Raw genomic sequence first — 21,195 nt, 5'->3', positions numbered from 1 at the left:
CTGTCAATTTTGCATGCTTCCTTAACAGGCTTTCTACGTGATACTCCAAGAGTATGCAAGAGTATTGGCCAAGAACTGCAGCTACTTTGGGATGGAGGATAATGGGCCTTTGGATCGTCCTGATTCTGTAAACTGTCTACAGTTACCCAGGTAGTGTGTACTCTATTTGTCTGTTAGTCCATCCACAGGCACTTCTGATTCTGATAACAGTCCTTGAACTAATGATTCCTGCCAGGTAAGCTGTATCAAAGTGGGTTGAGACAAGTTCCTACTTTGATAAAAGCAGCGGATTGTCATTTAGTGAGCTTTTGGAGGATCTAGGAGGAGAATGGGGAGGAAAATGCTGCTCTTGGCTGCAGTCCAGCCTGCTCAGATCTGATCTCTGCTGTCCTTGGCCGCAATCAAGACAGCAGAGATACTTAGCTGTTATGGACCACACAAGCACCTGGTTTCACATGCATACGAAAGAGAAAATGAGGACAGTTATTTTAATGGGTTTGGGCCGAGAGGGTTATCGTAACTGTTTATGACGATAAACTACAGTTCATGTGTCTTTTTTTATTTTATTTGACGGGACACATTAAACATGCATAATTATCCCTCACAAAAGGATTAGTGAAAGGAAATTGTTTAAATTATACATTTTTCTTTGAGTCCTAATTCTACCTACAGTTATTTGAGGACCCACATTGAAGCAAATTGTTAAAATGTGTAAATACATGTCTACACTAGTGGTTCTCAACCAGGGGCCGGGGCCCACTAGGGGGCTTCAGCAAACTTCCAAGGGGGCTACAGGATGACTTCAAGTGTTTAAATTAATAATTTTTATTAATAAAATCAGATAAAATCATGTAATCTAACTTTGAACTAAAAAAGAATTTTTTTTTTTTTTTTTTTTTTTTTTTTAAACAGTTCTTCAATGTTCTTGAAACACAAAATGAATCATTGTTAATTTAATATATGAATAATCACAGTTTCTGTTCATAAAAAGTTTGAAAACAACGACAGGGGGCCTTACAATCATAAAGGTTGAGAACCAATGATCTACATAACATCATACTACATTTAAGTTGGGTCATGATGAATATGTTTAAAATGTTAGTTCATCCTGCTATGTTTGGTCCTGCTTGGATGAATGCCATACTGGCCAGATGTTTCACCACTTTACCTGTCTGAGTATTTTAGTTTACAAACAAAAGCTTCAACCCAGTAGCATAAGGGTCTGCACTTAGACTCTCCAGACAAGTCACATCATAGCATGTCGGGAAAGAGAGAGACAGAGAGCACAGGTAGATGGAGAAGAGATGGGGACAAAAGACTTTCTTCACACAGGTTTGTCCTGGATAAGTCTACCAGCATTAGGGCTGAAACGTGCAGAAGCGCTCTGTGGATCTTTCTTGAGAGTGAATAATGCAGTAGGGGCTATACCTGTTCTGCCCCCTGGAAAGACCTCGAGAACTCTCTCATTCACCCCATTTATCCCTGCCCTCCGAGAAATTTCCCTTTCAAACCCCATATCACTAAACTATATTTTAAACCTGTATTAATGAAATTTCCTCTCAGTAGTTCTAAGATGCAAAGAAAAGACCTTTGCTTTTCCAATTTCTTCGATGTTTGTTCATTTCAGTAGCTAGTGATACGTTTCATTTTCAACCTGACAGCGTGTTACCCTGCAATGTCAAAACTTGAAAATCTCGGTCTCTTTCAATCACTCACACGCTCAAAGCTTAAGATGCAGGAATAGTATTCCTTTTTCTCTTTCTTTTTTTGTAGTCAGTAGGATAATATAGGGTACATTTTATGCTTGTAACACTTTAAAAGGGTTGTTCACCCAAAAATTAAGATACTGTTATCATTTACTCATCCTTATGTCTTTTCAAAATATGCCTGATGACTAATTTTCTTCCAATGAGAAATATATGAAATTATGACATAATTTAAGACCTTTTTAAGAACTAAATGTATTTCAAGGTTTATGCGTACTTTTTGTGACCAATTATTTTACAGGATAAGGTTTTTTATTTATTTATTTCGTTTTTTTCATTCAAAAATACCAATTTCAGCCTGAAAAGTATTTTAGAACTGGTCCCACTTTATATTAGGTGGCCTTATCTACTATATTATATCCAAAAATAAGTACAGTGTACTTATTGTGCTCATTGTATTGCAAGGCAGAGTATTTTAGTTTACAAACAAAAGCTTCAACCCAGTAGCATAAGGGTCTGCACTTAGACTCTCCAGACAAGTCACATCATAGCATGTCGGGAAAGAGAGAGACAGAGAGCACAGGTAGATGGAGAAGAGATGGGGACAAAAGACTTTCTTCACACAGGTTTGTCCTGGATAAGTCTACCAGCATTAGGGCTGAAACGTGCAGAAGCGCTCTGTGGATCTTTCTTGAGAGTGAATAATGCAGTAGGGGCTATACCTGTTCTGCCCCCTGGAAAGACCTCGAGAACTCTCTCATTCACCCCATTTATCCCTGCCCTCCGAGAAATTTCCCTTTCAAACCCCATATCACTAAACTATATTTTAAACCTGTATTAATGAAATTTCCTCTCAGTAGTTCTAAGATGCAAAGAAAAGACCTTTGCTTTTCCAATTTCTTCGATGTTTGTTCATTTCAGTAGCTAGTGATACGTTTCATTTTCAACCTGACAGCGTGTTACCCTGCAATGTCAAAACTTGAAAATCTCGGTCTCTTTCAATCACTCACACGCTCAAAGCTTAAGATGCAGGAATAGTATTCCTTTTTCTCTTTCTTTTTTTGTAGTCAGTAGGATAATATAGGGTACATTTTATGCTTGTAACACTTTAAAAGGGTTGTTCACCCAAAAATTAAGATACTGTTATCATTTACTCATCCTTATGTCTTTTCAAAATATGCCTGATGACTAATTTTCTTCCAATGAGAAATATATGAAATTATGACATAATTTAAGACCTTTTTAAGAACTAAATGTATTTCAAGGTTTATGCGTACTTTTTGTGACCAATTATTTTACAGGATAAGGTTTTTTATTTATTTATTTCGTTTTTTTCATTCAAAAATACCAATTTCAGCCTGAAAAGTATTTTAGAACTGGTCCCACTTTATATTAGGTGGCCTTATCTACTATATTATATCCAAAAATAAGTACAGTGTACTTATTGTGCTCATTGTATTGCAAGGCACTTTTGCTGCTATTGAGTTGGGGATGCGGGTAAGGTTAGGGACAGGTTTGGTGGTATGGGTAGGTTTAAGTACAATGTAACAACATGTATGTACACAATAAGTGCATTGTATCAAATTAATAAATGTAAGTACACATTTGTTAAGGCCACCTAATATAAAGCTTTGCATAACCTCCTAAAATTATATTCTTTATTGAATTTTTCATGACCTTTTCAGGTCTGGAAATTACACCTTTTTTTTTAAATTTATTTTTGGCATTTTTTGCCTTTGTTATGATAGGACAGATCAGAGCTGACAGGAAACAAAATGGGAGAGGCGGGGGGGATCGGGAAAGGTTCTCAAGTCAGGATTTGAACTCTGGATACCCATAGCGCAATGGCGCTGTATGTTGGCGAGCTGCCCACAAGGCTATCGGCACCGACATTGGAAAAGGCACTTTAAAAATTCCCTCATATACAGTATCCAAGTTTTCCAATACCGAAGGGACAAATTAGAATAATTGTTTTAGCCATTTTAAAATCATTGTCTGATTTTAAACGATTTTGCGGTTTCTTTGGAAGAGAGTCCACATAGTTGATCCTGGCCCTCTGGTTGAGAACCACTGCTTCAAAGGCAGCCTGAATACTCTTTTGACAACTGCAAACTTAAATTAGTGTTTTTTTGTCTATCTTTTGCATCAGCAACATACCTTTCTCCCGCGGAAATATCACCTTCAGCATGCTGACACCTGAGCCGAACCTGCGACCGGGCTACAACGACTTCTACAACAGCGCCGCCCTGCAGGAGTTTGTGAGAGCCACGCATGTGAGAATCCACCTCCACGGCCAGTACCACGCCCGAGATCCCACGGTTCCTTTACGTCAACGCTACTATGCTGTGGACGAGATCACCATCAGCGGCAGGTCCGAAACCAACAGCACCCTGACACCAGTCAACCCCAATCAACTGTCACGCGACACAATCTCCCCTTTTTGCCCCATGATTACTGTTCCCAGTAATAAAATTTGACATAAATTTGTGGACTTTTAAAATTTTATTGGATTTCTGTGTTTGATGAGAAAATCAGTAGGCAGATAAGGCAGGATAATTCAGACTTTGATGAAACCGAAAGACTTTTTAGGTTCAAGACCAAGTGGAGATGGGAGACAAATGTTGTTTTCTAGTTTGACACAACTGGGGGATTGATGACATGTCTGTTATTATCCAGAGAGGGTAATGCCATGTTTAACACAGATTTTGTCTTTCCGTTAATGGTCTTGTAATTACAGTGTGGATGCCACATTTGGAAATCACTGGCAGGAAAACTTCAGAACTGGTGTTCTTTCTCTCAGAGGCTTCAGCTAATCAGTCTGAAATGTTCTTCTACGTCTCTCAAGAATGTCGAAAATGTTCTTTTGTCTCTTTAGAAGCCGAGACATGGTGTTATACCCATGTATACCTTCAGACATTAAACAGCCACTGTTCTTACGACTATGGTAATTATGTCATTATGCAGGCAGCTGTAACTTGGCTCGCTCTCGCTGTGCGAGTGTGTCTGAGTGAGCGAGAGAAGGCAGCTTTAATTAAGAGCTAGTTAAACTGGCACAGACGAAATCGAGATTTAGAGACTGTGAAATCTCATCATCCTCTGACATTCAGAGGTGTCCCCCGTCCTCCCCGCCTTTTCTCTCTTTTTTTTCCTGTACGGCTCTCTTCTTTCGCTCTCTGAGACATCGCAACAGCTTTGCCAGAGAAACAAAGGCAGAGAGTAAACAGTAGTGGATTCACCCCCTTAGGGAGACTGACAGTTCAAACCCGCGAGAGACTGAGAAGAGGATGTATGTGTGTTTGGGGACTAAAATGTGAGTAAATTCAGCCTTTGCGATAGTTTGACAGGGTGTCAAGCTGTGTCTGGGAGCATTAGTGTCTGCTTTACGCTCATACGGTAATAACCTCCAGCAATAACGACAGCCCTCTTTCTTTTCCACTCTCATCCTCTTTTGTTTGCTTGTTACGTTGTTTGTTTGAGTAACAGAGGTGAAGGGTGCTGCTTTTAGAGGGAGCCGTGTAAAGATGGGTGGATGATAATGCCGAATAAGGGCCCTTGAGAATTAATAATTAAAGCGGTGACCTGCAGGTGCGTGTTCCGTCTGATGGAGACCTGTCAGGTCTGCTGTTGTACATTACGACACGCCATTGATATTTCCACTGGCATTTATAAATGTTGAATGCAAACATCCTATTAGCCATGAACAGAGAGAAAGAAGGAATGAAAGACTGATAGAGAGATCTAGGGAATGTGAAAAGGGAAGAGGAAGATTTTGTCAGGTGCCGTTGATGTTGCTGACCCTGTTGATTTGTTGAAACCAGCTACGTATTTCCAAGTGGCCTTAAAATGAAACAGAAATGATACATTTAGGTTTAAATTAACTATAGAAATTGTAGTGATAATATATATATATATATATATATATATATATTAAAATAATTTAAAGGTGACACTTCCTGCAACTGATTTGACATCAGACTAATTTCATGTCAACATAAAATTACAGTTTTTTAATATGGCCTAAAATGGCTATTGCATGTTATTCCAACATAATAATATATTCCAATATAATATAATATAATAAAAAAAATTATTACTGCTGACATAACTAAGCCCTTTTATTTTTCAGCCAGTCAGTTCCCACTTTATAAAAACATTTCCTGGTATACCATTTTTTGTTTCCATTTTCCATTTAATTTGTTAAATGTAAATTGTAAAAATTAAAATATCCCATTTCATTTAGAAATGTTTCGCATTATGGAAGTAAAATTATTTCATACATCCCAGTGAAAAATTAATTCAAATCATATCAACATAATCGGCATTATCATCACATCCTGTTCTTTGAGCTACTTCTTTGATCTCACCCAATCTCTCTTTACTGTATTAATGTAAATCCAGATTCCGGCTTTATCTTGGGAACCAGTTCCATTAGATGTATGAGAAGAACAACGATGAAGGTTCTCCAGGAGGATGTGGCTTCTAATTGTGTGTCTTTGTCCCCTTAGGTGTGAGTGCCATGGCCATGCAGACAGCTGTGACACTGGTGTGAGTCCGTGCCTCTGCGCCTGCCTCCCAGGGAGCCACACACATGGAGCTAATGTGAGTCCCGCAGGGGAGGCCCCCTTTTAATTAACCACTTCCCTTTAATGACGTGCAAGAGTCCTCTTTAATGAACAGCACACTCAAAAATAGGCCTTAATGGAATGACAGAGAGAAAAAAAGCAGTGAGAGGAGGAGGAAGAGGAAAACAAGAGACAGAAAGATCATTCACGCACATCTCCAGTTTCCTGATGAAAAGAGCTAGAAGTAGTGGAAAAAAGAAAGGGGAAGAAGAGAAGGAAGTGGTTTTGTGGGCAGCAGGGCTCTAATCGTCCTGTCCCATCAGCCCCTGGGTGTCTTGATGATGAGTCCAGCAAAGGTAATTATATCTCAGGGAAAGCTCTGATGACATAAGGCTCCAGTACTCACACTTTTTCAAGAATGCCAATGTTGGGAAGCTACTTTAAAACTAGTTTGCCAAGCTACTCAGAATTTAAGAGAGAAAAAAATAAGAGCTAAAGTGCCACAAAAGGCTTTTTAAACTGTATATAAATTTTCATGAACCATTCGAATAAACTGTTCAAAGCTACATATGAGAGAGAGCAACTGATTCAATGATTTTCTGGTGCTAAATATGAGAGAAAGGTTCATTGAGTCTAGGCCTGTCGCGATAATTAAATAACCGTTTAATCGCGATTATTTGATCTAACCGCGGTTGTTTCGGACAACCGCGATTATTGTGCTTTTTATACGACACAAGAGGAACACGGGAACGAAGGAGCGAGGAGACACGGAGTAGAATAAATCAAAAGGGTTTTATTAACAAAGGCTGGGGATCACAGGACTCGACACATCAGGATGACGTTCAACGACTGACCAAGGACAAGAACTAGAACACACTTTAAATACACAGGAACTGATGAGGGGAAGACAAGGGACACCTGGAACTAATGACAATCAACATAGGAAACACCTGGGAACAATTAATTCAAAACACGAGACAGAGAAACTGGAAGACGGAGCACATAGGGAGCAAAGACACACACAAGACCTGGCCCAGAGTCTGACAGACAGTGCTTGCATGTTTTTTTTTACCCACAAGAATACCAGCATGTTCACCTTCTCTGGTTTAAGAAGCTGTCTTTTACTTGACTTTCGCTTGAAAATCATCCATCGTTTCCTCAATATGCGCATCATTTTTGCTGCGCGCACCTTCGAATCGGCATAATCGCCAAAGCCCTAAAACAGACAATTAATCGCAATAACCGTGACTATTTTTAAGACAATTAATCGTCAGCCAGATTTCATAATCGTGACAGCCCTAATTGAGTCCAAACTGATTCACTATAATGAATCAAACCTTCTCACCATATTTAGGTGAACCAATTCAATTGAATTAATCAGTTCACTAGAATGAATCAGATTTCTAGAGAAAGGGCCTTTTTAGGAAAACTGATTCACTAAAATGAGTCAGACATTCCTACATACGATAAAGAGGAACATTTAGGACAAACTAATTCAGTAGATGGGACCATTTAGAATGAACTGAATTACTTGAACGATTTAAACCATTTGACACTACATTTGAGAAGAAAGACCATTTAGGAAAAGCATTTGATTTATGGCTTCAGCAAAGCTGTGTGCGCAATACAATATGACATTAAAAGCAAATATATAACATTTGATTGCGTTAGACAGCCTGTTGTTGGCAAAACAAGCCACATTGTTTGACAAAAGTAACTGTCACGCTACTGAAAAATGTAGTTGGTTTTAAACTTCCTGTATTTGAAGAACTGCTTTTGGCAAAATAAACACCAATAGTCTTTTCAGTATTCTCCATCTTCTCCGATCCTCTCTGGAATCTCTTCGCAGTTCATGCTATTGAGAATCTGCACTGTCCAGATCGCTGCTTATAATTCTGAACATTGGGAGCAAGTCCCAGGATTAAACTTTTAAACCTGATGTTTGGTGATTTAAATTATTCACCAGATGTCATGCATTATTCAGGGCCAGACACGACACACTCTCTCTACTGCTGCTACTGTTGTTGTTTTCACTGAAACAAACAAGGGCCACATCTAACACATAGATGCTGAAAAGTGTGTGTGTGTAAATATGATAAATATGAGTTGTCTCACCGCCCTAAACGCCCCTAGACCCAAACACCTGGCTTCGAGGAGGGACTGCCGCCTGCCCCGGAGCTGTCTGCTGTGTTTGCTTACTAGCTCTGAGACACAGATCTAGGCTGGCCCTACTAATGTTTGCTTCCTCGTAATATTCCAGCCAGAGCCAGTGAAGGTGTGTCATTTCTCGTCTTCAGTGCACATGGAGTGAACTGATTGTCACTGAGTGGGAACGGCAGTGTCGGAGGTCACATGTATGTGACATGGGACATTCGTGTCATTCACGTTCCACAGAGAACATTTCGATGTGTCCTTGTTGATGCCTCAGCCACATTCCACAGCATTCAGCCCTCAGAAGCCATTCAGACAATGTCTATTAACAAATCTTCATCTTCTGTCTCTGTGTAAGAGCGTGTCTGTCAGGATAATTCAGGAAAAGACAAGAGATTCAGTTGCAAGTGTCAGGGAATGAACAACAAACAACTCAATATAAAGGGTGCAGCTGATCAACACCAGCTGACCCTGATCGCTAATCAGCGATCATGAGTTGCCCAGCAACGCAGGTGACAGCAACACACGCACACAGACACACACAAAACAAAGGAGGAATCCACAGACCTGCGAACCGTGACAGTACCCCTCCTCCTAAGAGTGCCCCCTGGCGCTCCCATGCAAACTTCCCTGTCGATTGTAATCATCGATCAGGGAGTGATCCAATATGTCAGTTGCAAGTGTTCAAAGGTTTATTTTCTGAAAACCAACCCGGTCACAGCATAAAAGAATGACAGGAATGAGAGGGTGCAGAATTCCTCAGCATTGCAGGGACTACAATGGGCAGATGACCGAACCGGATGACAGTCTCAGGAACAACGGCCTCCGCAGAGAAAGCAAGAGATCCTCACAGTATCAGGTGGTTCCACAATAGTCCGACGGTCACTCCACAGGAAGCATCCAACAACGCACTGATTCGTGTGCAGCAAACAGGAGACAGGAGAACACTGAACAGAGAACGAGAGTGAGCAAACAACGATCCGACAGGGAATGAACAACAAACAACTCAATATAAAGGGTGCAGCTGATCAACACCAGCTGACCCTGATCGCTAATCAGCGATCATGAGTTGCCCAGCAACGCAGGTGACAGCAACACACGCACACAGACACACACAAAACAAAGGAGGAATCCACAGACCTGCGAACCGTGACAGTGTCTTCTAGACCACTGAGGTCAGATCCTAATTACCAGCATGGAGAGGAGTGTAGCTAGGTAAAATCTGCGACGATGCTAACAGATTCATTGCTAAGATTCTCTTCTAAAAAGTTCCCTTTCAGTCGGTCACTCTCGATGTAACATACGTAACCGAGACGTTCACTCTTCATATGTAGCATTCATTTTAGCAAATAACTTGGATGGTTAAAGGGATAGTTAACCCAAAAATGAAAATTTTGTCATTAATTCCTCACCCTCATGTCGTTCCAAACCCATAAGATGCTCGTTCATCTTCAGAACACAAATTAAGATTAAGTATTTTTGATGAAATCCGTCATTCGCAACTACCACGGTTCAAGGCACAGAAAGGTAGTAAGGACATCATTAAAATAGTCCATGTGTCATGGTACTCTCGTGAAGACACAAGTAATACTATTTACAATAATAAACAAATATATTTATTAATAATATTTTTGTAGTTTTGTTTTGTGGTTTTGTTTTATAGCTTCTAATTTAGTTAACTGGTGTATCACCAATTGTGGGAGGGAATATTATTAGCTAAATTAAACTCAGTCGCTCTAAATACCAGCAATATTCATAATCATATCAGCATTATGAAATATTAGTGTCCCTTCCGCTATAATTACTGATTTAAAGTTGTGTAACCAGCCTCAGTGCGATCCCTTCGGTCTTTTCTAGAGTGACTATAAATGATGGAGAATGCCATTTTGGCAATGCATTGCTAAAACCTTGTGTTTTCAAACAGGCTAAAGGTTAACTGTAGGCTCGCTACTGGTGCAGCCACGCGTAGACCTTTCCTGAGGGAGCGTGAAATTAGCCATGGCATTCACAGAGGCCTTTCACACGGGATGAAGGCTCTTTCCCCACTGGAGCCCGGTCCTCTCCACCTCACGCACTGGAGACGAATACAAAATACACAATACCTGCATGTGCTGATCTCTGTCCTGCACTTTTAGTTTTATGTTTTTAAATTAGTCTGCTTATTTGCATTTTTATTTTTTGCATCAACTTTGGATGAACACATACATTGTTTGGAACTGGTTCTTTATTTTTTAACATCTACCTTTGTTTTTTTAGGGTAATTTATGCTTTAGTATTGCAAAGCTGTTGCACTTATAGTTGCTCTCTCTGAAACTACATTCTGCAATGTGTAAAAATTCAAATCCCTGTAGCATGTTGTCAGACCCCTGATTGGCATAGAGGGCTGTAGCGGCGGGTGGTCTGTGTCTGGCTCTTCCAGCATCCAGCCTGCTGAATTTGCAATTCCCTCTGGGCTCACGGCCCAGTACGGCTGCCCAAACAACAGCCTGACACAGCGAGCCAGAGCAGTCGCTGGGGAATCCTTTGCTTTTTATAATACATTTTTAATCATTTCATTTGATGCCTCCCATGTTCTCAGTAATTTGTAATGACTGTTCACAAAAATCAAATACTTTGCCAGTAAAGGCTCAAAAAACTAATTTTTCTCCTCTTGCCTCTTTGCCTCTTTCTTTCGATTATGAGATGTTCGTTCGATTAAAGTGTCCTATTAAAATAGTTCAGTTGTTGAAAGTCACATAATAAATTAGCTGATTTTGCTCTGTCTTGTACATATGGAAATATTGTGTTATTTGTGACTGTGGGGACTTTATCATTGATCCTTGAGGTCGCATCTGGATATTGCTGATAAATGTATATGTAGATGATGTATGTAGGTGTGCTCTGATCTCTCACTCTCTCCAACAGTGCGAACGCTGCTCTCCTCTATTCAATGACAAACCCTTCAGAGCTGGAGATCAGGTACAGGCGTACAACTGCCGCCCATGCCAGTGCTACAGCCACACCTCTTCCTGCCACTACAATGCCAACCTGGATCCTCACCCTGGAGAACACTTCAGAGGAGGTGGAGGGGTGTGTGATAACTGTACACATAATACCACAGGTAACAGCATTTAATGTTTTTTTTTTCAGTGTGTGACTGTATTGTAATGGTCCTATTTGTGAAATGTAAAATTAAATTTGGAAATGTCTTAAAACTTCAGATTTTTGGAATTGTCTGCTTTAAATTAGTTTATTGGTAAATTATAAAATTTGAGTTAGGGTTTAAGCACTGTTTTTTATTTGAGTCTCTTGAGACGATACGCTAGATAGTACAGGAACTGCTTCAACACTTCACTGACCCTGCATGAGTTTTACGACCGCAGCTGGTTGCATAGGGGTTCCTCAGTTTGTCTCAATGGAATGTGATTGTTTCATGTGTGACTCAATAGTGTAAGTGGGTCCGTTCGAAGACAGAGATCCTACAAAGACATGAATATGACACTGGGCAAAAGCATGAAGCGCAGCATAATTTTAAATCATGCGTTTAAAGTCGATCGCGCGTCTCCAGCTGAACTCATTCTGTCCTCATTCAATACGCACGGACCGACCGTCATGCAAAGAACACGCGATCGTGCAGGATACAAATGCACACTTCACACGATCTCACAGCTGGATTCGACTAAGTTTGCAAGATTTTTTAAATTAAATGTTCATTAGTCATTCAAAGATTTGTTTAAATTATATAAATGTGTATTTGCTGAATGCTGACGGAAAACGAGAAAGTATTATAAGGTTTGCCTTTCTATATAATATGAAAGCAATCATTATAATACTTTTTGTATACATTTTAATTATTTTGTTTAACAGTTCTATCTGATTATTAGACAGATAGCTGCCGTTCTCAGCGCCGTCAAAATAAAAGTCCCGCCTCGAACACATCGGCCGATATATCGGCCTTGGCGATATATCAGTCGACCAGTAGACAGGGTAGACATATATACATCTATTAAAATTGCTATAATTTTAAAAAGGGACAAACTAAATACAAAGACTTTCTAAAATTTTTGTTCATTTTTCAATTCAACTTTCTCTCGTTATGCTTATAATTTGTGAATGATAAAATGAAAATGTATTTAAATGATTATGAATGAAAAAAAAAATGTATTTAATAAAATAATAATAAAAATTCTAAATAGAGTAATTCTCCCTAGTGGACTCAAATATGTCAAATTATTCAATATTTAAAAAAACAAACAAAAAAATTTAATTTGAGTAAATATTGTGTAAAGAAAAGTATAAAAAAATGTCTATATTATCTAAAATATATTGTCTATCAGTCATCCTGCTCTCCAGATATGACAGTCAATTGAAAAACCCATATTTGTCAACCTCTAGGACCTATTTCTGTCATGTGTTTTATAAAATAATTTTGTTTTGTTCCAATATGCCGTACCTAACAGAAACCCAGATATTTTTCATTACAACAGCTGGAAAAAAAGTAGTGATATAATGAAAGCATCAAAAAGCAGAGCAGAAAAAATCGAAATAATGCATCAGAGTGAAAACAGATGGACATTTAATGAAGTAAATCAGGCCATGCTAACAGGTTCATTGTTTCATATGCTGGGCATCAGGCACAGTGGCAGGTAGGGATGAAAGAGGACATTAAAATGGACACCTTAGAAAATTACACATCTCTCGCCGGACCTCTCCCAAGACTGCAGTTTTTTAATTTGAAATCATAGTTCTATGATATGATTGAATTTTAATAGGTTGACATCAATTTCCCCCCACCCATTTCCTTCTACAAGCACACGCAGACTCTCTCTCTTTAGGTTTTAAAGGCAGGAACTGTGAACGGTGTCGGAGTCTGTTCTACAAGGAGGTAGGTGCATTCTTGTGGACCAAGGACGTGTGCAAACCATGTGAGTGCCACAGCGCTGGGACCGTCAATGGCAGTTCAGAATGTGAGCCGGTAAGTGTAAACATGCACACAAATACATGGGTATGCATTTCCCATAAATAAAAACCCATAGAAAGTAAAGCAGATAATGAACCCCCACCATTCACCACGTTTATCTCCTGCTCTTTGCATTTTTGTATATTACATATGTTGATTCATTTAACAATTATTTCTACAACAGTTAAGATTACTTAAAGCTCATTTTAACACATTATGCAGATTTTTTTGCTTCTGGTCTATATCTGATATTTGAGACTTAAGACACATTTCCGAATTTCGAGATGCAACAGTAGCTCTGCATATGCAAAGGAAGACATCTGAGGCTTTGATCCCCGGCTTTGTGACGGACCTGAGAATTGTAGATTCAGATAACGATATTGGCCAGTCCCTCTCGAGAGGGTTGCATTGATGTATTGGCTGAGGACTTTAGTATTCACAACAGCATTTATCAGTGGTTTGATCAGTAGGGAGTATGTAAAAGTGTCGTCATGAGAGCCTCTCTCGGGAGAATTCTCCCCCACCTTTTCCTTTATCTTAGCATCATGAAAGCCATTTTGGAGGAACAGATCCATGTCGATAGATATACTGGATGACAAATTCAGAATCAATGGCTGGGTCAGCCCCATGTTAGATTGTTACCTTATTTAAATTATCAGAATGATTATTTCCTCACATATGGTAATGACTTTACACTGTTAGTTGGGCCATTTCTGTTTGGTGCTGGGTAGGGATTGAGTATTCTTAGCTCATGGTAGGAATTTATGTAGCTTATGTCTTGTTTTATTTTATTAGCATTATTGATGATTCAAGATTTAAGAGCATTTTTATGATGCATATATATTTTTCCTTTTCCAACAAGTAATACAGTATTTTTTTTTTGTTTATTTCAGTAAATATTATATTAACTCTGTTGTGTAATAGATAAAGAAAACCACAAATATTCCAGTAGTCTCTAAATAGAGGGAAAAAATGTAAATAATAATAATAGTAATAACATTTAGTTAGACTAAATGGAATATTTGTCCTTTTTTAATGTACTACTACTAATGTACTAATCTACTACTACTTCAGCTATTATATTATATGATATGATATTATATTATACCAAAATGCGGGTTAAAATAATTTATTAGTAGTATATTATGTAACACTGCAGGATTTTTCCAAAAGTCAACTTTTCAAAAGCGTTGTTTTTTTTTACATTTGTATCCGCAATTAAAGGGATAGTTCACCTAAAAATGAAAAGTCTGTCATCATTTATTCTCAAGTTGTTCTAAACCTGTATGAATTTTTTTTAATCTTTTGAATACCAACGATATTTTTAAGAATGTTGGTAACCAGACAGTTGCTGGTAGCCATTGACTTTCACAGTAAGGAAAAATACCATGTCATGGGGAGCAGAAGAAAGTGAAAGGGGGGAAAAAAAACTTGTACAGGTTTGTAACAACTTGAGGGTAAGTAAACAATGACAAAATATTCATTTTTGGGTGGACTCTCCCTTTAAGCTTCGAGTCATTTGAGTCATCTAGTCTCTTTTCCTAAAGTTCTGACATATATAACTTTACCACAAGGATCACGGAAGCTATTCATGTCAGTAGTATCAAATATTCCCACTTTTCATCCAAACAACAGCTGGTACTTTCAATCCATCCCAAAGAAGAGACCCGTTTTGTTAAGCCACATGACCCTCTGCACAATGGCAGCTTTTGAGCTCAGGTGTTGTGACCTCTTCCCCCCTATCCCAAACCACTCCGTTCTCTGTAATGGAGATAAAAAGCATCCCAGCAGCCCAGTGGGGATCTTCGGGGTGGGGGGTAGAGACAGAGAGCAGAGCTGCCCATCCATGACTCACACGCGCTCACACTGGCCTGCTCAACTTGACTAATTGGAGCACGGTCACGTGACGCTCTCCTTCCTCCGCAGATCGGGGGGCAGTGTAAGTGCAAGCGACATGTGTCTGGCAGACAGTGCAATCAGTGCCAACACGGATTCTACAAGCTGCAGTCGGCACTGGCTGACGGCTGCCGCGCCTGTAACTTCAATACCGCCGGGACCGTGCAGCCAGATATTACCTGTCACCAGGACTCAGGTCAATGCCAGTGCAAGGCAAACGTAATCGGTACGTATCAAGCAGCATTGCGCCCTCCATCGCTCTTTCGCTCTCTTCTCCCTTCCTTCTCTTCCTCTCTCTCTAACTTCTTTTTTCTGTCTCTCAACCTTTTTCTCTGTTTCTCTCTGTTAATTCCCACAAAATTGATAAGCTGTACAGGGCAAACAAATAAATACATAAACAGATAAATGAGTATGGCTGGAATCATGAATTTTGTACTGTCTCTATGTAAATAAACTATTAAATAAATATTTGACGTAACAGCCGTGATGTTAATTTTGATCAACATTAGGATTTTATCTTAAAATGTATAATAATGTAAAGGAACCTTGCTTTTAACTTCTTTTAAAGGAATAGTTCACCCCAAAATAAAAATGTCATCATTTACTCACCCTCATGTCGTTCCAAACCTGTGAGTGAGTTGTTCTTATGTTATTCTTATGTTATCTTATGTGCATAGTAGGAAAAATACTATGGAAGTCAGTGGGGACCATCAGCTCTTTTGATTACCAGCATTCTTCAAAATATCTTCTTTTATGTTCAACATAAGAAAGAAACTCATGCAGGTTTGAAACAACATGAGGGTGAGTAAATGATGACAGAATTTTCATTTTTGGGGTGACCTATTCCTTAAAGTTTATTACTATTGTGTTTTAATCTAATTAATTTTAAATGGTCCTGAGGTAGGACAAACTTGTTTAAAAAAAAATGAATAAAATATTCCATGTTGTCTTTCAGTAAGTTTTAAATTAAAGATAGTACCAAATTAGTTTGACAATGGTTGATGTGCAGTTTTTTTTATAAGAAATTATTAATTTTCTACTTGTTTGCACTTTTTAATTTCTGAAATGAAAACGTATGAAGCATACAATGATCACTCTGCTCTGCTGCATATGTAAATGGCATGATTAAATTGTTTACCATCAGGCTCTTTTTTTTGGCAAAGCCCTGTTTTTCTGTGGGGTTTTTTTTCACAAATTTATTGTGAGCAGCAGCCAAAAGGATTTTTCTTCCAGCTTTTCCAGGCATTCCAGGTCCTTTGCGATAAATCTGTTCCATTTTTTTATTTTTCTTTGTACCTTTGAACTGTTTTCCTATGAAATGCAAAAGAATGTTACTTAGAAGATCATGTGTATTGCTAAGCCAGGATATCAAGGGCCACCTCATTTTAATTTTGTAATTCAATGCCAAGTTGATTATAATAAACTGCCCCTGTCTTCCTTATTTTTCACGCTTCTTACAAGACCTGATTCTTTGTTTGTAGTTCCCACAGGTATTTTTCAGAAATTAGATTTGATTAAGGCAATTTATTACCTCCAGCACGTTTGAGGCCAGCCGCAGCTTCATAAGGACAAAATTTATCAAGCGTCCAAAGTACTCTGCGTACACAATGTGCTTTGAAATGTTGATGTATGAGAATATTATGCAGAAAAGCATTACTGATAAAATATGGGCTATTCTGGTACACGTCCCACTCCATGGGTGCACCAGTGGGCAGTCAAATGCACATATATAAAATCGTACTGGTTAAAACCAAATACACTTCAATTTAACAAAAATAGTAACTTAAGCTTAAAGATTTACTTGCTTATTTTTACCTGCGCTTTGTTGTTAGATTTAGTAATTAATTTCTTATGATATTCACAGTTGGATGGCGCGCAGTTACCGTAGCGTTTTGAGAGTTACACAAATTTTCACAAACATCCACAAGCCATGCACACAATGACAAATTGCAGCACCTTTGGCGTGATATTATTGGGGTATTCATCTGTGTCACATTGTGCATTTAACATAATGTTGTAATGAGGTTTAACTGTGGGTAGGGAGCAATATATTAATATCTAAATTCATTAAAGTGGAGCTGTGTAGCGGAATACACAGCAGTGGAGGAGAGTGGAGTTCTCAGTACTTATGGCTGTAAACGGTTTGCCCTGTAGGCTCTGCTCAGCAACATTAGGAATAGATTACCTGTCAGGAATATGTATGGCGTATTCAAATAAGCACCGCACACATTTAAAAAAACTTGATATGATTTGATTCCACGTAGACCACTTTTTAGGGTCTCCAAATGAGCTGTAAGTCTTTTTTAGCCTCATAGTTTTTTTGTTTTTTTTTTGTACTTTTTCCCTTCCATTGCCTTTCTTGGGTCTCTTCATTTATTTATTTTCCTTTTAGAGAAATTAAGTGTTATGCCCGAGGTGAGTCATTCATCATTGGGAAAGGGGCTCACTTAATGATGACATTACCAATTTCGTTTTTTATTCCTTGTGTAATATTTCACTGATTTATTTATTTGTTTACTCTGTACTACAGTGAAATGTAGGTTATTGTGTAAAGGCCAAGACCAAATAATTTCAGATGTTGAGGTTGGTGGTTTGTGGATAGTAAGGCGAATTTGAAAAACTTTAGTTGAACAAAGATAAGTGAAATGCTGCAATCTGCAAAAAGAAAACACATATGCCCATATTTTCTTGTTACTAGGGTCCACATAAATTGACTTGTCATTTTCACGTCAAGTTTTCTTTTCGGAGATGGAATGTAATGGAAGTTTGTTTCCACTTCAGAGTGGAAATTGAGTAAATATCTAAATATAATTTGAAATTTGCAATTACACTTAAATTATTTTTGCTAAAATAGTTGAAGGAATAAATGAAATGGAACACTGGTAGTAATAACCAAGGTAATGCAAAATAATTGGCTATGGCCACAGCTCTTATCTTCTTAAATTGAAAGATTTAAAGTTACTATTTTTGTTCTATAAATTTAACAAAGCATCATTTAAATCTTTCTAGGTAGCTTCTGAAACCTGCTTAAAGGAATAACTATGCTTTGTTAAATTTATAGAACAAAAATAGTAACTTTAAATCTTTCAATTTAAGACCCAAAAATTATGTCATCATTTTCTCACCTTCATGTCGTTCCAAGCCTGTATAAGTTTCTTTCTTACAGTATGTTGGGCACACAAGAAGATATTTTGAACAACCAAACAGTTGTTGGTCCCTATTGACTTCCATATTAGAGAAATAAATACTGTGGAAGTCAATGGGGACCAACAACTGTTTGATTACCAGCATTCTTCAAAATATCTTTTTTTATGTTCAACATAAGAAATAAATATCTTAGAAATAAAAACGGATGGGGGTGAGTACATTTTTGAGTTAACTATCCCTTTACGTACCTCCTGGGGTCCTGGTTGAGAATAGCACTGATAGTGGTCTCCTCTTTTTATACTTAGGTCTAACCTGTGACCGTTGTAACTACGGCTTCAAATTCCTCAGTCGCACAGATCCCGATGGCTGCATTCCCTGTGGCTGCGACACACGGGGGTTCTCTACACCAGTTCTGTAATCCTTTCACCGGCCAGTGCGAGTGCAAAGATGGCGTACAAGGCTTCCTCTGTGACACCTGCATCCCTCACTTCTACAGTCTGAACGGCAATGGAGTCTGCCTGCCCTGCGACTGCAGTCCAAACAGATCCTTTTCTGGTACCTCCTGTGATGCGGTAACCGGACAGTGTAAGTGCAAACCTCACACAGAGGGCCGGCGGTGTGACGTGTGCCGGGATGGATACCACAGTCTGAGCGGCAGCAGCCCTTTGGGCTGTCTGCCTTGCCAGTGTGAGCTCAGGGGCACGGTGAACGGCTCAGATATTTACGACAAGACCACGGGCCAATGCATGTGTAAAAACAACGTAGAGGGACTGCGGTGTAATCGATGCTCCTCTCACACCTACAACTTGAGTTCTGCCAATGCCATGCATGGATGTCAACCATGTCACTGTGACCACATGGGCACCGTGCCTGCAACCGTGTGTGACCCTGTTAGCGGTCAATGCTTCTGCCTGCCCACGCGCTACGACTGAGACTGTGGAACCTGTAAACCAGGTTGGTGCTTTCAGTATGATTTGTATATCTTACTATGTGTGTATTTACAAGGTAGATGGTGTATTTTCTAAGCTCATTATACTGTGTTGGCAATGCCAGTGAAGTCATCGCTTTTGTTGTTTACCATAATTTCTAGCCATTGCGCATCGTATTTGAAGTATCTGTGTAAACATCTTTTGAATTACAAAGCACTCTCTTCTTTTTCTCTCTGACTCCCTCGTATTTTGTTCTTGGCTCTGCAAGCTGCTGCATTGTTTTGCTATTCCTTTTTCCCAAGATTGTGCCTGGGAATTGAGTGTGTTTGGCAGTCACTTTGGCCGATGGCGTTTAGCTAGCATAGCTACAGACCATTCCTCATGTACCCTCAATCAACCCCCTCATTGGTTGTTTGGCCAGCGCTGGCCTCATGACTCAAGTGCTCTTCAGGGGGTGGAAATGTTTGCACTTCCCTTATTCTTTGCAGCATAGTAAGTGCTAGAAGTGCACTGCCAGGGGCTCAAGGGTCAGTGTGGCTAGACCAGCTGTACCAGTTGGTCCCTTTGTCTTCGTAATGAAGATTAACCCTCAGTGTTTACTGTAAAACCAACTTGCACATTTGCACACCAAGCACAGTCTTTCAATTCCAAAAAGCTACTTCTCCTTTAGAGTACTGTAAAGACATGTCCCTATAGTAATTTGGATAGTTGATCCTGTTCTAATACTGTATTGTCCATTAAAAAAGTTGAGCACAACCCTTAAACCCTGCTGATAAAATGAATAGTTTAGACCAGCTTAAAGACCACATGATGTAAATTTGAAATGTTGTGCATATTAGTCTGTGAATTAGCTTGAGGTCTTCTACTGTATATGGTAGCGTAATTTAAAAATGAATGGATGAATCAATGTCATAGATATAATCTACATGAAATAAATCCTAGTATAAGAAGATTTTTTTTTATTAATTTAAAATCTAGGTATGATCAAGTTGTTTACTACAGTAGGTGCTGTTTAGGGTATACAAGACATTTATTTATTAAAAGGTGAACCACCACCATTATGCCTTCCATGTCAAACTGCAATCACTCTTAAAAAAATTTTTTAATTGGACTGTACTGTTTTTAACATAAATAGACAACTATTTTATTCAGAGATATGTTTAACTGGTGTATTTAAAAAGTATCACCTGAATGTATTTTAGATTTTTTGTCTAGTATTAACCTTAAATGGCTTGTATAGCTTCTTGATAATCATGCCTTTTGTTATTTATTCCGTTTTCGCCATTGCTTCTGACATGGCGTTCATAAAGACATAGATACATAAATACAAGACAAACCCTTCAATGAAGTGCTGCAGGGATGACATTTTTGTAGGCCAATGCAGTAGTTGGCATTACCCTGGTTCCCTCAACAAAAAGTCAATAGGATTTTTCCATTGGCTTTTGGATTTTTGCTGAAAATAACTGACCATCAAACGCTTATGATTCTTACATGCTTTGTTCATCAAGACGATCTTTACAAATTGACACAACTTTTATGAATTTTGATGTCTATAATTACTAGAAGTAGAAAGCTAAAGTTAGGCTGTAAATGAATTACACCACGGTCGCATGACTTCAACATCACTACCACTAAGCATCAAACAACTCTTTTACACTTTATTTAAAATCTGCAAGTTGGAAAGTATGAGTTAAAGCCCCAACAACCTCTGTTGCCCCTGTGGGTATTACTGATGTATTTTATGTTGTAGAATAAAATGTGAAAATATCTTGTGAAATAGTGTGTGAAAGTATGAAAGTGTACTGTCTTTAGGTACACTTAAGTGGCTTTTTATGGCTCGTTTCCACTGAGCGGTACGGTTCGTT

General features: G+C 38.7%; 1 pseudogene; it reads left to right on the top strand.

Annotated features, from left to right (window-relative positions):
• LOC107697660 (usherin-like) overlaps positions 1-21,195 on the top strand; it is a 241,341-nt pseudogene that overhangs the window by 31,114 nt on the left and 189,032 nt on the right.

The sequence above is a fragment of the Sinocyclocheilus anshuiensis genome, unplaced genomic scaffold, assembly GCF_001515605.1.
Source record: "Sinocyclocheilus anshuiensis isolate Anshui unplaced genomic scaffold, SAMN03320099.WGS_v1.1 scaffold446, whole genome shotgun sequence".
NCBI classification, from domain to species: Eukaryota; Metazoa; Chordata; class Actinopteri; order Cypriniformes; family Cyprinidae; genus Sinocyclocheilus; species Sinocyclocheilus anshuiensis.
This window is presented reverse-complemented; position numbering and strand designations above follow the sequence as displayed.